General features: G+C 45.8%; 1 protein-coding gene across 2 annotated transcripts in view; it reads right to left on the reverse strand.

The window, feature by feature from the left end:
* The window catches only part of STK32C (serine/threonine kinase 32C), a 100,144-nt gene that overhangs the window by 30,458 nt on the left and 54,197 nt on the right, over nt 1-15,489 (reverse strand). The window lies entirely within an intron of this gene.

A 15,489-nucleotide genomic window follows, 5' to 3' on the forward strand; every position in this document is an offset into this window, starting at 1 on the left:
GCACAAGCCTGGTCACGGACAACTCCCCTCCCTCTTCTCCGGCTGGTCTCCTTACTCTGTCACTGCAGCCACCCCAGTAGCTGAGCCTGAGCAGATGGGTCTCCAGCAGTCAAGAGGCTGCCTCCACCCTGTTCCCAAGGAGCCACAGATTGCTTCACAAGTCTTTTTATCAAATCCTCCAAAGAGCACTAAATTATAACTTATTACCAGAATGAAGAAATATGATTCAGGCATTCAACAGCAGAGAAGAGGACCTTCCTACTACAGCTCTCCTATTCAGGCATCCACAGAGCTTTCATGCCTCCACTCATTAATGCTGCTGAGTTATTCACCATATCTCAAGCAACCCATCATCATGCACATCTCCATGAAGAGCAGACAGCACTTATTGAGCTGAGTCACCGCTGTGACTTCAGCCTGGCCCCCCAGAGGAGCCAGTACCTACCCAGTCCATCCCTGCATGACCGATAGCAAGCAGATTGATTTTATAGCAAACTGTGCTCGCTGGATTAATGGCAGGGGGCATCGGGAAGGGGCAGATCAATACCTGAGCTCATCGCTGCCGCCGAGCAGCAGTGCTTGACCACAGCTTAAATTCTGCCTCAGTCCTGGAGGCATCGCTCAGAAAAGGACCTGCTGTTGAAAAAGGTCTCCAATTGGATTATTCTCCCCAGGAACAGCCCTGCATATCTTATTCTCTCCGATAAGCCAAAAGATAACAGCAAGGGGCTGAAATCTATTTTTCTCATCTTATGCAAGTGTCCTCCTTGAAGTTTGCACTCGAATATATTTCCCTACCGAGGAAATAAGGGAGAGCAGAGCAGAGCAGAGCTGAGAGCCTCGGAATGAGGCACGACGCATGGACCTCTGCAACGAGCACATGCTGGGCACTATTTCATAACAAGATGAGTGGCGGCCAAACAAAGCTCCTACATCCTTGCTAAATGGCACTTGTCAAAACGGCAGCTGTGAAGAATGGTTTGGTTGTTATTTAATCTTCAGTATGGTTTGGTTTAACTGCACCATTTGCTGAATAGGAACAGATATGTATTTTACACTGCATCGCCCTTTACTTAGAGGATTTTTTTAGCCCTTACTTTTAGAAAGAATTTCTAGATCAAAAGTAATAATATAGCACGACAATCACTGCAACTCTGTGAGGGAACAACATTAACAGAAGGCTTCTTGATGGAATTTGTACATAAATAGTAAGTAAACGGGAGGTGAGAGTGAAAAGCAGAGACACAAAAAAAACTTCTGTTTAATAAATACTGTTACTTCCCTTTCTTTTCCTTTCTTTCTTTAAAAAAATCTCACATGTTTACCGTCCAAAGTGTTTTCCTGAGGGAGATAGAATTACTGGTCATACAGAAAAAAATACAGTTTATGGCAACTGTGACAATAAGAATAAAAAAAGTATAAAACATCAGAAAAGCCTATTTGCAATTGTCAAAGTGATACCATAGCTAAATTTTTATTTCAGAGAAACGTTCAGCTTGTATGAAAATGGAAAACACTAAATTCAGAATTCATCAATGTTTTCACTCCTTGATCTCTAATTTTATGAGACTATTGAAACAGTTATTCTTTTTGCTATCCACATTATATTAACAAACATGTCTAGAACTCTTCAGCAGGTGACCCTTGCTAGGTTGCATCTGACGACCCCTCACTGCCCCAACAGGACCGACACCGCTGCAGAGTTATCGTATCGTGCCCTGGGGATGGACAGCAGTGTTGTTAATGGAAAGACACGAGAGGAAACCACCCTTCAGGGACTCAAATCCACTGAAAACCAAATTTGCTTACATATGCTGCTCACAAAACTTGTTCTTTATTTCACCACCATCTTCTCAGAAGCATTTTGCTCATGAAGGGCTAAGCAGCTTGAACTTCCCCTCTGCCTGTTCCTTGCTTCCCTGTTTCATAGAATCATAGAATCCCTAGGTTGGAAAAGACCTTTGAGATCATCAAGTCCAACCACACCTGTCCACTACTAAATCATCCCTAAGCAGTTTCCTCAGTGCCAAAATCAGTATTTAGCAGAGAGATACAGCAACTGAGATGAAAAAAGAGCAGGTACCTAAGTGACAGAGGCGTAATACAGCAGAGGCATTAGCACTAGTCATTTCTCTCTCTTTCCCCCCAGATCCATCGATATTGGGCAAAGAATGAAATGAGAAGCAGAGAAATCCCAGCACATAACTTCTGCTGATAGTGTGCTTGGACACATTAGGATTTTTTTCTGTTTCTGAACAGCAGCGGGATCTCTAGGACGCTGGGTAGGACATGCCCTGCTCTACTCCAAAACAAGGGATGTTCACACGCATGGCTAAGCCCTGCATCCAAGGGAGTCAGCCAGTTCACCCACTGTGGCAAAGCAAGGTTTTCTGTGCCTGTACAAACATTTGTACTGCACTTGGCTGAATTAATTAATCGCCAGAGAGAAGCCAGACAAATGTCAAGCTTCTGAGAAACTGGAGAAAGCAGGATCCTTTGTGCAAGAAATACACATTGCTGGTTTCCATAAATGTTTCCTAATGGCGTAAAGTACTCTATATAACACAGGTCAATTTTTCAGAAAGCTTTTTCCAGCCAGTAACAGAATGAAAATACTGATAAAATATCCAATATGTTGCAATTTGACATTTCTGGCTATTTTCTAACCAAAGATGTCACAGTGTTCACATACCATCCAGATGAACAAACAGCAGCACCAGGCTGAGTAAAGGATTTAGTAGCACTTACGGACATGAACCACTGCATAAAAAGGAAAGGTGTATCTGAAACACTTAGCTGTATTTACAGCAAACAACTCCAGGATCTTCAGATTTTGTGAGGAACATGGTCAGACATAATGATTTTAAGCAACACTATAAATAACCAGGAATGAAGCCAACCTGGCTAAATTAATTGAACAAATTGCATAGCTTTTACAACACAATTAGGTAGTGAGACTGAAAGGCTAATTTGCTTAACAGGTAGTAAGAGTTTATGAATAAAGGCTGCCTAGAAAACCACTGCCCTATTGCAAAATGCCATCTTATGTCAGCAACGTTTCCTGCTGCTTCTGAAGGACAAACAGGCACGAAGGGGCACCTGGCTCTTTCCACAGTTTAAGAAATAGCATGCAGTTCAAGTCCATAATGTTGGTGCTTCTTCCCTTGGGAGCTAATGACTCACAAAAGGAAGGCAGCACCTAATAACCATCATAAGCTCTGTTTGTTTAATATGTATGCATCTATCCATCCATCCATCCATCCATCCATCCATCCATCCATCACTGGTCTCCCAGTAGATCCCAGTTCCACAGATCTGGGTGACACAAATAAAAATCCTGTTTTACTTTTCAGATTCAGTTCCGCAACAGTAAAGTGGCATCCCTGGACCGCATCACTACTGAGTTACCACTTAGGACATGCTCACCAGCCTGGGGACAGGAATCAAAGGCCAGGATCCACAGCAGCACGGGAAAAGGAGCTCAGAGGCTGATGCAGAGGTTGCACAAACTCAGAAGCCACACAAAATAGAAACAGTACAGAAATAGAAATTAAATAGAAATAGAAATAAAACCAACAGAGGTGTCAGGGCAGCCAGAAGCTGGACAGTACAGTGATCATGGGAGGGAGGAGACTCCATCCCAAGCAGAAGTACCAAGGAATGCTCTCTCATGGTCTCCCTGACCTTGTCACATGAAATACCCAACCATCCACACAATCTTTCAGATCCACCTCTAAAGGTCTATTCCACAACAACAACTTTTCCCACATCCTCTTTTTGCCTGTCTCCATAATCCATCAAGATGGTTTATCTGCGAAACAAGGCAAACATCCACACAATTCCTAGAACTGAAAATAGGAAATCTGAAAGTGGGGCAGTCTCAAAGGAGAAAGGCAGGCAGAAAAACCGGGAGGAATAAAATCATATCATGTGCTCATCAATGAGAAAGACACCTACTAGTAAGTCTGGCTTGTGAGAAGTTTCTGTCCCTTGCCTGGTGTCCAGGTGCTGCCACTGACTTCATGTGCACAACACAGGCAGTAACTCTCTCTGACTGTGGCAGAATTATAAATCTAACATAACCACAACAGTTTCTGTTATTTAATTGCATACTGGCTGCATCACTCTCTGTTTATATATTATGTTCCATTTTTAATTCATTGCTGAAACACAGAAAATCTCCATTGCCTGCTCCTGTATTCACCACAGAAAAATCTAAATACAACTGTGCCCAGTACAGCTTCTCTGGATTTGTGTCTGTCTAATTCCTATGAGACACAGATTTGTTTTAAGTAGTGCACAGACACTTAAATAGGAAGTCATGAACTTCAGACTTCTCTGAATGCTGATCAAGCCCACAAGAAGAAATCCATTGTATGAAGAAAAGGAGAAAAATCTCCTTTTGCTAACATCATTGAATTATGGTGCTGCCTAGAGTAACAAAAGGGATACACCCCATAATGCTCTGGGTAAGCCCAGACAATATTTACTTTAATAAACTATTATAAAAGGTCTTAGGGAATATTTGCTGTATCATGCTGATACGTTCATAATTTCATAAGAACAGAGAACATTGTTCCTTATCATTTATGACATTAAGTGGTTTCTAATTGGATTGTCCAACCATGAGCATTAACAGAATATCCCAAACTCATAAACTTCAGCTTCTAAGGACCTGTAGATGACTCTGATGTCCAACGTAGCTTCAATTTTATTGTTACCAAATCCTGCATCTGATGCTGAAACACCCCATGCTCCTGGTTCAATTAATCAGCTTGTGGGAGTGTGTTGTACGACAGCTTGTCAGAACAAAAAAAAGATCCAAATGCTGGACATATTTAAGCCACTGCGAAATTTATATTTAACATTAGCAGAGCAGGGCATAGCTTTTTTCCTTTAAAAAATAAGACTTTTTAATGTCAGCCACGTTAGACCAGCAGTCTGGTGTTGGCTGCACGGCTGGCACAGAGGGCAGGTAGACACCACGGCCTCTTGGGTGGCTCACAGCTGAACTGGGGTTTCTCTTAGGGGTAACGCTAGAAAAACAATAATCAGATTTCCAATTATTAATCTGATCAAGTGCTAAAATATTCTGTTCTTTGTCCTCACAGATGGATGATATTTTAAGAAATTCAATAACACACGTAGCTCAGGTTTCTTTGTAGCCACACCACCTAACCCAGCTCTGCCCTCTCCTTCTCCCCCTGTTTTCCTTGTGAAGAGTCCATGAGACTCCTGCAGAATGTGGGCACCTCCCATGCTGCAACATCTCCTCCTCCCCTCAAAAATCTTTATCTCTCTGTCTCCTTACCCCATAATTAGCTTGGTCATTCTGAACTCAAGTGTCAGGGTTTGATTCAGAGACATCTGCCACTCAACAGACAGCATATGTTAGTCCATGAAAAGGTCTCCTTAATCAAAGACCTAGAAACAAGTTTGTATTTGTGGCTTAGGCAGGGGGGTGGGTGGTGGTGCGTGCAGATCTTGTTGTTAGAACTGAGTATTGAAAAAAATTCACAGGTAAGAGCTAGGAAGGATTTGAGCAGGAAACAGCTAATTTAGCCCTAATGCATAAACGGTAATAGATGCGAAAATAAATTTCTGCTGGCACAAGCCACAGCAAGCTTTCGTTGCATCGATGGGCAGAAGCAGTCTTGCGGTTCACCTCGGGACATTGCTCCTGCTTCCAGACGAAGAGGAACCCCTGCAGCGATGCTGAGAACGCACACCCTGCAAAACCAGCCATCCTGTGTCTATCGATCACGTCTGCCACAAGCACCACCTGCTTCTCCACCCGAGTGTCTCGAGCTCTAACGGAGGGTTTGTCAGCCTCCAAGGAGCACCCCTTGCAAAGCCACCCCTGGTATTTACAAGCTGTACAAACAGTGAAATGGCAGCGACGGCAGGGAATCAAAAATGAAAGCAGTGCTACCTTCAGACGCAGGACACACAGCATGGATTTTGTCTGGCAGAAGACCGCAAACAAGAATCATAGAATCATAGAATAACCAGGTTGGAAGAGACCCACCGGATCATCGAGTCTAACCATTCCTATCAAACACTAAACCGTTCTCCTCAGCACCTCGTCCACCCGTGCCTTAAACACCTCCAGGGAAGGTGAATCAACCCCCTCCCTGGGCAGCCTGTTCCAGTGCCCAATGACCCTTTCTGTGAAAATTTTTTTCCTAATGTCCAGCCTGATCCTCCCCTGGCGGAGCTTGAGGCCATTCCCTCTTGTCCTGTCCCCCATCACTTGGGAGAAGAGGCCAGCAAAGTCCGGGTAGAGATAATGTGGTAAAGGAAAACCAGGCGAAGAATACAGCAGGGAGATGTTCTAGAGGGTCCAGCCTGCAGTCCTAATTTGTCAGAGAGCCAGCTTGGGTTAATAACATCGAGTAAAGATACATCTGCAGCAGTCACAAGTAATTAGTAAAATACTTCTTCCTAAAAGGGCACATAAGACTATAATGGACATCCCCATCCACAGGGACTTCACTGCCACTCTCATTCTGGGCAGCTGGAGACAACTGCAGGACACTGATAGGAGATTTCATAAAGGAAAGAGAAAGCTTGGCTTCATGCCTCTAGCTTACAGGACTGAGCTGTAGCCTCTCGGGAGTTGTTTCTTTCGCCTATGCTGTAACGGCACTGCATCATTTTACTCTTTATAGCAAACAAGAACTTCATAGTCTTTACACAAACATGTCATGTGGAAGATGTATTATGGATTTGCTGTCTAGGCTTCCTCCCACTAACGACCTTTTTGCAAACTGCAGTAGGAAAGCAACATACATGCCTACCGCTGGGTGACTTCAGGGCTGAGGAAGGATACAGGGCCTGGAGAAGACTGGGCTGTCTCGGAAGCAGCCAGATCTTTTTCTCCTTGATTATTTTTAGGAATTACTTGATCCACAGATTCTTGCTTTGCAGAACAGAGCAAGCGAAAAGTGGATTCTTCAAACGGCAATGTGATGACAAGACACCCTCTGGTACAAGGCAACGCGAAGTCTACCCAGGCGTCGGTCACAGCTGCCAGCGGGCACTGTCCCAGACGCGCGGTGGCACGGCCACAAACCCAGGAAAAGCCTGTGGTGGCTGCAGCCTCCTCTCACTAGTTGTGCCTGTTTGCACCTCTGCTGCCTCAGCCAGAGCAGCGCAGGGAGCTGGAACGTCACCTCAGGACTCTCCAGCTATCTCTGGCATCGGATATTGTATAACCCTGGTGCCGTGGAAACGAGGGTGTTTTGCCTCACTCTGCTCAGGCAGGCGTGCAAGCTGCGGGCGCCACATCGCAGGGCTGCGCTGGACACAGCCACGTCACCTTCCTGACCCCTGTGCCTCACAGATTCCATTAACAAATAGGCTGCTTTGTGCTAGCGAACAGTGTTTGTTGCTGCGGGGAAGGCTCTTGCCATGTGGATGCATCGCCTGGGATTACACACGTTTGGAGAGGGATGACACCGGCTGGGAGCAGGCGTCAGTGGGAAGATGGGTGCAAGTACAAAGCTGGTGAAGGGGCTGGAGAACAGGCCTTATGAGGAGCGGCTGAGAGAGCTGGGGGTGTTTAGCCTGGAGAAGAGGAGGCTGAGGGGAGACCTCATTGCTCTCTACAACTACCTGAAAGGTGGTTGTGGAGAGGAGGGAGCTGGGCTCTTCTCCCAAGTGACAGGGGACAGGACAAGAGGGAATGGCCTCAAGCTCCGCCAGGGGAGGTTTAGGCTGGACGTTAGGAAAAAATTCTTTACAGAAAGGGTCATTGGGCACTGGCAGAGGCTGCCCAGGGAGGTGGTTGAGTCACTTTCCCTGGAGGTGTTTAAGGCACGGGTGGACGAGGTGCTGAGGGACATGGTTTAGTGTTTGATAGGAACGGTTGGACTCGATGATCCGGTGGGTCTCTTCCAACCTGGTTATTCTGTGATTCTGTGATTCTTCTGTGAAGTGGCTCATGAAACCCAGCTGGCCATCGCTGCACCGCACCTCACCAGCTCTGCCTGGCTGTCAGCTTTTAGTCTACAGAGGCTGGCTTTGATGTTGCACTTAGAAACGCAGATATCCTTTTTCCATTTCACCTCATGCTAGCTGTTTTCAAAATAAAATAAAAACAATATAAAACTTAAAAATATTTTATATTTCAGGCTTCTTTGGGTTTTTGCACAGCTCAGAGGTTGTCAGGGAAGGACAAAGCACAGGGGGAAAAGAAACCCAAACAGCTTGGATGTGGATACCAGAGATAGCACTAGTGACATCCCTGCAGCAAACAACATTAAAGAACAAGAGTGGGGTGAGAATGAGGAGACAGTTAGCAGGACCATTCAGCACCCTTCCCATCGTTTACCACCATGACAACTGCTAGTGACAATTTATCACGCCACCAACGTGACCAATATGACACTCAAACAGAGCTGGCACGCCAGAGCCAACACCTCCCAAGGCGTCGCCACTAGCGCTGTGACGTTTTCATAGAATGATAGACTCACTAGGTTGGAAAGGACCCACTGGATCATCAAGTCTAACCATTCCCATTTTGATTCAGTGCATCCTACAGGGATGTCAGGACCAGCACTCTCCATGTGCTGCCCCAAGCACCATGTCCACACGCCGCCTGCCCCACTGCCAGCAGCACCAGCCCCAGCAGGGTGGAAGGGGAACGATGCCGCAGCATCACACCCGGATCCACCCCACCTAGCAGCCCAGGGCTCTGTTTTTCCCCAAGAAGGAGCTCTGCTGCATTATAATGCAGGCTCACACAAGGAGGGATGCAGTCTGCTGGGCTTGCTTATGGCTTCATGAATTAAACATCCGTGGATGCTTTCCTAAGAAAATGATGTTATGGGATTATTTTTTCCACACTCACCCCTACTGACTTTTAGGACTGCTGGCCAGTTTCAGACAGATTTTACAGATGAATGGACAACTGTCAAAGTTGTAAACACATAAAAGTTCCTTTCAGCTTTGTGAAAACCAGACAACAAAAAAGACAGAGATCCAGAAGGATGGAAAGGCTCCGTCATTAATTAAACCATATTATTAGACACCAGGGAATCCCCATGAATTCATCACATCAAATCAGGCTTCGCTGTCACGCATGAGTTAGTAGAGACAAGCTTTGTTCTGACAACAAGGCACTAGATCCTCTGTGTTGATGCTCTTTGATGGCAAAAGATGACAACAGAAAATGACAAAACTTCAGGCGAAGAGTAAAAAGGCTCTACAAGCACGAGCTGAGTGTGCCTACAAAGTGTGGAGGAACAAACCAAATGAAAACATCTCATGGGTCGTTTTGTAGCAGATAAAGAGAGAGAGGCTGCCTCACACACAAATTTAATATTGGTCATGCATAAGACCTGCAGTGCATTTCTCAACTCTCAGCACACAGTGAGCACAACCAGCATGTTCTGCCTGTCCTCCCTGACCCAGGAAGAGAAGCACAAGAGGATGGAGCTGTATGAGCAGGGACATGTGTTTGTGACTAAAGAGAGGGTGTTACATGGTGCACCAGAAAAAAAACATTCTTACCTCATGAAGGGGCCTCAGCAAAATACACAAGAGATGCAATGAAAGAGCAGACAGCCTACAGTGAGCTCAGGGTTAAAGCCTGTTTGAGAATAAGCATCACATTCAAATGCCATGATTTGCAACCAGCATCCGTGTTCCTCCAAGCCTCCTGATGACTAGGAACCAGCAGCTTTCAGGACTTGGGAGGAACAGAGAGGCCACCTGAGTGACAATCTGAGAAACTGTACGAGTGACGGGTGAGCCTGGCACACAAAGCGGAGCCATCCCACTCAATGGAGCTGGCGGAGACGCGGCTCCTGCACGCTTCTCTGCCAGGGATCACACCCATTCCTGTGTGCTTGCACAAGGGGATTGCTAGAGATGGGGGATGCAGCAGCTGTGCAGCCCCAGGGGAAATGATGCCACCCCACCACAGGGCTCCACTCTGGGGCAAGTCCCAGCCCACACATGGAAATCTGCAGGGGTGGCCCAGGGGCCAGCAGCAGGTTTTTGGCTGGAGGAGGGAGCTTCCACCCTCTGTTCTCTTATGCTGTTTTCCTGTCTGCAGCCAGGCAGGAGCATTGGTCCACCTCCCGTCCCACACCGGAGTGACTCATCCACAGGGAATGATGGGGGCTGAAATAAACCCCAGGCAGTTTGTAATGCAAATGTTAATAAGGCACTGGGTTTATAATAATAATAAAACTGGGCAGCTTTTAGTATGTTTTATGAATTCTGATTGATCAGAAAGCCCAAACAGCTTCCCATCAGGGGCATGCAGTATTATGTTCCAGGCCTCCTTCCAGCTGAAGTCCCTGCTCACTTGGTCACTTGAGATCATTCAGCCACATTTTTGGCTCTGCAGTTTCACTGCTGCTGCTCCTGCAACCCAAGGTCTGGACAGTAAGGTAGTGCTGGAGCACATCATCACTTTGGCTTTTCACTCTTTGCCATTCTCTCAACTGTGTCATTTACCAATGACACACTTAAAGCTTAGCAACATCCAAGAAAATAAAATAAAATAAAAATAACTAAATACTTCCTAGGAGGTTATATCAAAGGGAGGATCACCCTCCACGTGCTCCGTGCTTTCTCATCCACCACTCATGGTCACTGCCCAATGAGGGATTTGGGCAGAGGCGCCCCCTCAGCCAAACAAGCTGCTCCTGTGGTGGATGCTGCAGCGAAGCATGTCCTTCACACTAATGCAATTGTCTATCTCCTGCCTGGAGGACCAACTATGTCCCACATGCCACCCCATGCAGCTTTGGGGGCCAAGCAGGACAGCACTGGTGCAGCAAGCAAGGCCATTCCCTCCTTCAGGGTTGGGGCTGCCCAGCAAAACCTCACCTGGGCACAGCTGGATGGTCAAACACCAGAGGCTTTTCGGTGCCCTGGACACCCCTTGCCCGGCTGCCCCCTCTCAGCTAACCACAACAACCAGCAGGTCTTCTCACTGCCCTCTAACGCCAGCATCGGAGCTGTTGCCAGCATGTGAACGAGTGTCAGGACTGATATCTGGCAGGGACGTGTGTCTTGAGACCCTGCCTGCAGCTCCAACAAACCCTCACCCTCACACAAGCTCCAGTACAGCCAAGGAAAAAACAGTGGCAAAAATATATCCATGGTGTTTTAATACCAAAGGATTATGTTTCTAGCCTTTCTTTTGGGGGAAAAATCCAACGTTTATACAGGTGGAAAAAACAAGAGAGGATCATGCTTGTGTTGATATCAAAGAGGGATTCAGCTGAGAACAGACTTAAAGGGAATTTTATTTACAGTATGTCTACTGGGTGGGCATTTATGACCTTTAGAAAATGGATTAAAGCTTTTCTATACCCAGCTTCTGGCTGTGTGAATAACTGAAGGAATAAAATCATGAAGTTAAAAGTACTTCTGCAAACCAAACCACGTTACAAGCGAGCTTTCTTTGGAAAGGTCAGTGGGAAGCCTCAGCCCAAGGAGGCAGCCAGATGATGCAGCCATGCATGCCTCACGCCTCTGCAGCAGGACGGAGGCTTGTCTGGGGTCCCTCTTTTCCAGGTCCTCACTGTGCAGCCTGCCAGCTATAAAACCGTCTTTACTACCATATAGGTTTCCCTGAACCTGCACAGTTCCCATTGAAACTTCACAAATTACTCAAAATAAAGGGGAAAAAAAAAAAGAAGAAGAAAAACAAAAACAACACCCCCAGAACCCTGCGGGCTGCCTGCACGGGCCCACACACCCTGAGATGTATTTGTTCTCCCCAGAAAATTTAATTTCACACTGCTGCTCATTCCAGCCCCCATCCCCTGGTTTAATCCCCTATTTCCAACAGCAGACAAGTATATAAATCTGTGCTGAAGAACTTCAGATATGGTTTTATTCCTTCACAGCAGTAAAGTGGAAATGATGAATTCCCATAAGCCTATCCAGTTCTTTATCCCTTGGAAAAGGCAATGGTGGCTGATCTGAGGGAGAATGGAGGGGCAAGCCCAGATGGGAGGAGGAACACAGGAGTGAAAACTCTCTTGGCTGCCTCTCAGTTCAAACAGACAAATACTTCAGCCAGGAGAGGTCAATTTTTAAGAGGGGGCATGTCAGGATACCTGCAACGCAACCAACACCTTCAGAGATTAACCAGGTTTCATCATGTCTCTCATGAAGTGTAATGAAACTCAGTGCATTCCCCATTAAAATAAGGGGGTACAAACTGCATCACATTCTGGAGATCCTTTCCCGGCAACTATTCCTTGGGTAATGAAAAAAGAGTGGCTGACACCCGAGCAGCTGCTGCTGCTTGAGAAAGGAGCAAGTGCCACGGGAGAAACACAAGGTTCCTGTCAAAATACTGAAAATCAAATAGTATTGTTTCTAATACGTATAGAAAACACTACATGTTTGCTAATTGGAGAAAATACGGAATTGAGCGCGACCCTAAGTTAATCAATAGTATCTTAAAAATTATTAAACCCATCTCTAGGAAACATAAATCAGCTGGATTTTGCAGTTATGCCAGAGCCACAGCTCAGGGGATCTCCAGTCTCTTCAAAAGCAATTTCCGAGTTCCCTTTTCCTTCATTTACTACAGGTCCTGTACCCAGGACCACATAGTCTACCCTGAGAGGTGCACAAAACATGAGTGAAAAGCGAACACCTTGCCCAAGGTGACCCAGCAGGTTGCTGCCTCTTACATCCCATCACCACGAGATCAGATGGCACCACAGATTTCATAGGTCTCTCACTGCACACAGAGGGTCCACACTCCTATTTTGAGGTGGGCAAGACACTGGTTCCTAAATACCTTCCTGAACATGGGCAGATAGTGATGAAATCAACCAAAGCAACTAAATTACTCATAAATTTCAAATAAGAGCTTTCAGGTAGGTAGTTCCACATTTTCTATAATTAAATGCGAGTTGTAAATGACTTTGTAAATGTAAAATGCTTTTCTCGGTATCAAAGGAAATTTAGCATATTGACATAATTATCCAGAAAGATGACAGATGAATCATTTCAGCATTTTGTTGAAAGTGTATATACAATTCTGATGCCTGATAGACTGCTATGTGCTAGACTTAACCTTACTTTAACATAAACAGAAAAGGAAGCAGCCATAAGGATCTCTATTCAAAGCCAAAAAGGTCCTGCTCTGAGACAAGAATATTATTTTCTCCTTTTTGTCTTCTGAGTAGAATTATTTTTCCAGCACCAAGTGCCGCGGCTCAACAAAATAAAACCTCTTTTCTCTGAAAAGTTTGTGTTTGGAAGTATGAGCCTTCTCATACGAGCTATTTTTAGCAGCATGTAGCCACTATTTTTCAATAAGATGTTGAGTTAGGTTTTGGTGTTCAAGGGGGGTTGGAATTAGATGATCTTTAAGGTCCCTTCCAACTCAAACCATTCTATGACGAGAGAAGTCACAGGATCCTGAGAGTTCCCGTTCTCGCCAGGAGCACCTGGGGAGACTTTCCTCTGCTGTTTGCTTTACCTTTACAGTGCTACCCTAAGGAAGGACCTGAGCTTGTATTTAATCATTCTCCATCACCTAACGTAACCTCAGAAATCTGACAGAGCACTGCCGCCAGCTTTCACCTCTTGCTTGAGGGACATGGCTGCAAATGCAGATGAGTATTTAAAACCACCCTCCCAATGACTTGCACACCACTCAACATTACATTTTCATTAGCCCTGATCCCATGAGGACTTACAATGAAGCCAGGGAGGAATTTGAGCGGGTAGACTGTGCCTTGAGAATACCAGAACAGTGTGATAGAAACCTCGGCGTTTACCAGTTCGCCAAGGCTGTGATGAAGCGAGTTCGTTAGCAAGCAGTGCTAATGGCAGCACTATGACTAACGGTGGCCATTCTCTTCACTCTAAGAAGAGCTGGATTCTACCTCATTGAGACTGCAGTTTGATTTAGTACTGCTATTGTTCCTCAAGACTGACACTACTTAATATGTTTTAAGTATTTAAAAAGCAACTTCCAGTAATCACTAAGAATTTAGGCTTTTCTGGCCAAACAGGTCTCAGATCTTCTTGGAAACTCCTGCTTTTGCAAAGTTTCCAAATATCTGCACAAAGCATCAAATGCAGCAGATCAGGGTGCTCAAGTGGCCATCACCCAGCGTGATGCTGCCTTGTTAGGGCTGTAACTGGCAGAGCAAAAAAGCAAAGGATCATAGAATCACAGAATCACCAGGTTGGAAAAGACGCATTGGATCATCAAGTCCAACCATTCCTATCAAACACTAAACCCTGCCCCTTAGCACCTCGTCCACCCGTGCCTTAAACACCTCCAGGGAAGGTGAATCAACCACCTCCCTGGGCAGCCTGTTCCAGTGCCCAATGACCCTTTCCATGAAAATTTTTTTCCTAATGTCCAGCCTGATCCTCCCCTGGCGGAGCTTGAGGCCATTCCCTCTCGTCCTGTCCCCTGTCACTTGGGAGAAGAGGCCAGCACCCTCCTCTCTACAACCTCCTTTCAGGCAGTTGTAGAGAGCAATGAGGTCTCCCCTCAGCCTCCTCTTCTCCAGGCTAAACAACCCCAGCTCTCTCAGCTGCTCCTCGTAAGACCTGTTCTCCAGCCCCCTCACCAGCTTCGTTGCTCTTCTCTGGACTCGCTCCAGAGCCTCAACATCCTTCTTGTGGTGAGGGGCCCAGAACTGAACACAGTTCATCTCCTGGGACAGATCCTGATTTTCTTACTCCCATGGTTTGAGCTGCCAATCAAAGCAAGGTGGGCAGAAACTGGCCAAGGTGGCCAGACCAGAAAGAAAGGAGAGAGAGTACAGCTTTACTCTGATTGCTCAGCTTGTCTTCTTTTAGCAGCATGGAGACATGGAGGCACTTGTGCCATCCTTTGAACAAGCCTGTGCTGTTTCACAAGTTCAACACTGCACGTTTTGCCTAATTTCAAGGCCATTTCCCTGCCCCACCCTAACACCCAATCATGGCATAAAGGTCCACACCATGCAATTGCCACCTAAAAAGATAAAATACTCCATCAAATTCAGCGATTTTTGTGAATCATCACTAGGTTATCACTCCTAAAGCTCCAGTCCATCAGGGCAGATGTCTTGGCTAAACAGAGGGGAACAACTGCTGTTGGGGCAGCAAAATGCAGGTGACAAAATAACAGTACCAATGCAATCAAGTCTTGTCTGCATGAAAGGACATGCACTCACAGAGAAACATCAAATTTCATGCCTGCAGTGCAAATAAATGGTGTAAAATGCCATGACAGAAGCAGCAAATAGTTATCAATACAGGGACTGAGTTAGAGCCAGTGGAAAAGGCAATGGAAAAGAAATAAAACTAGGAAATCAACAGTAACTGATTTTCAGAGCTATCCAGCTTTTTGATCATCACCTCCCACCTTCTCCCACATGCTTGGCAAAAAAAAAATGTTAAAAATAAACAACAGAAACTCTTCAACATAACTCATTTCTGAGGGGGAAAACAGCCCAGGGTTTCAGAGAACCCTCTTGACCACATCATGCCAGCTCA

Source organism: Phaenicophaeus curvirostris, chromosome 9, assembly GCF_032191515.1.
Source record: "Phaenicophaeus curvirostris isolate KB17595 chromosome 9, BPBGC_Pcur_1.0, whole genome shotgun sequence".
Lineage (NCBI taxonomy): Eukaryota > Metazoa > Chordata > Aves > Cuculiformes > Cuculidae > Phaenicophaeus > Phaenicophaeus curvirostris.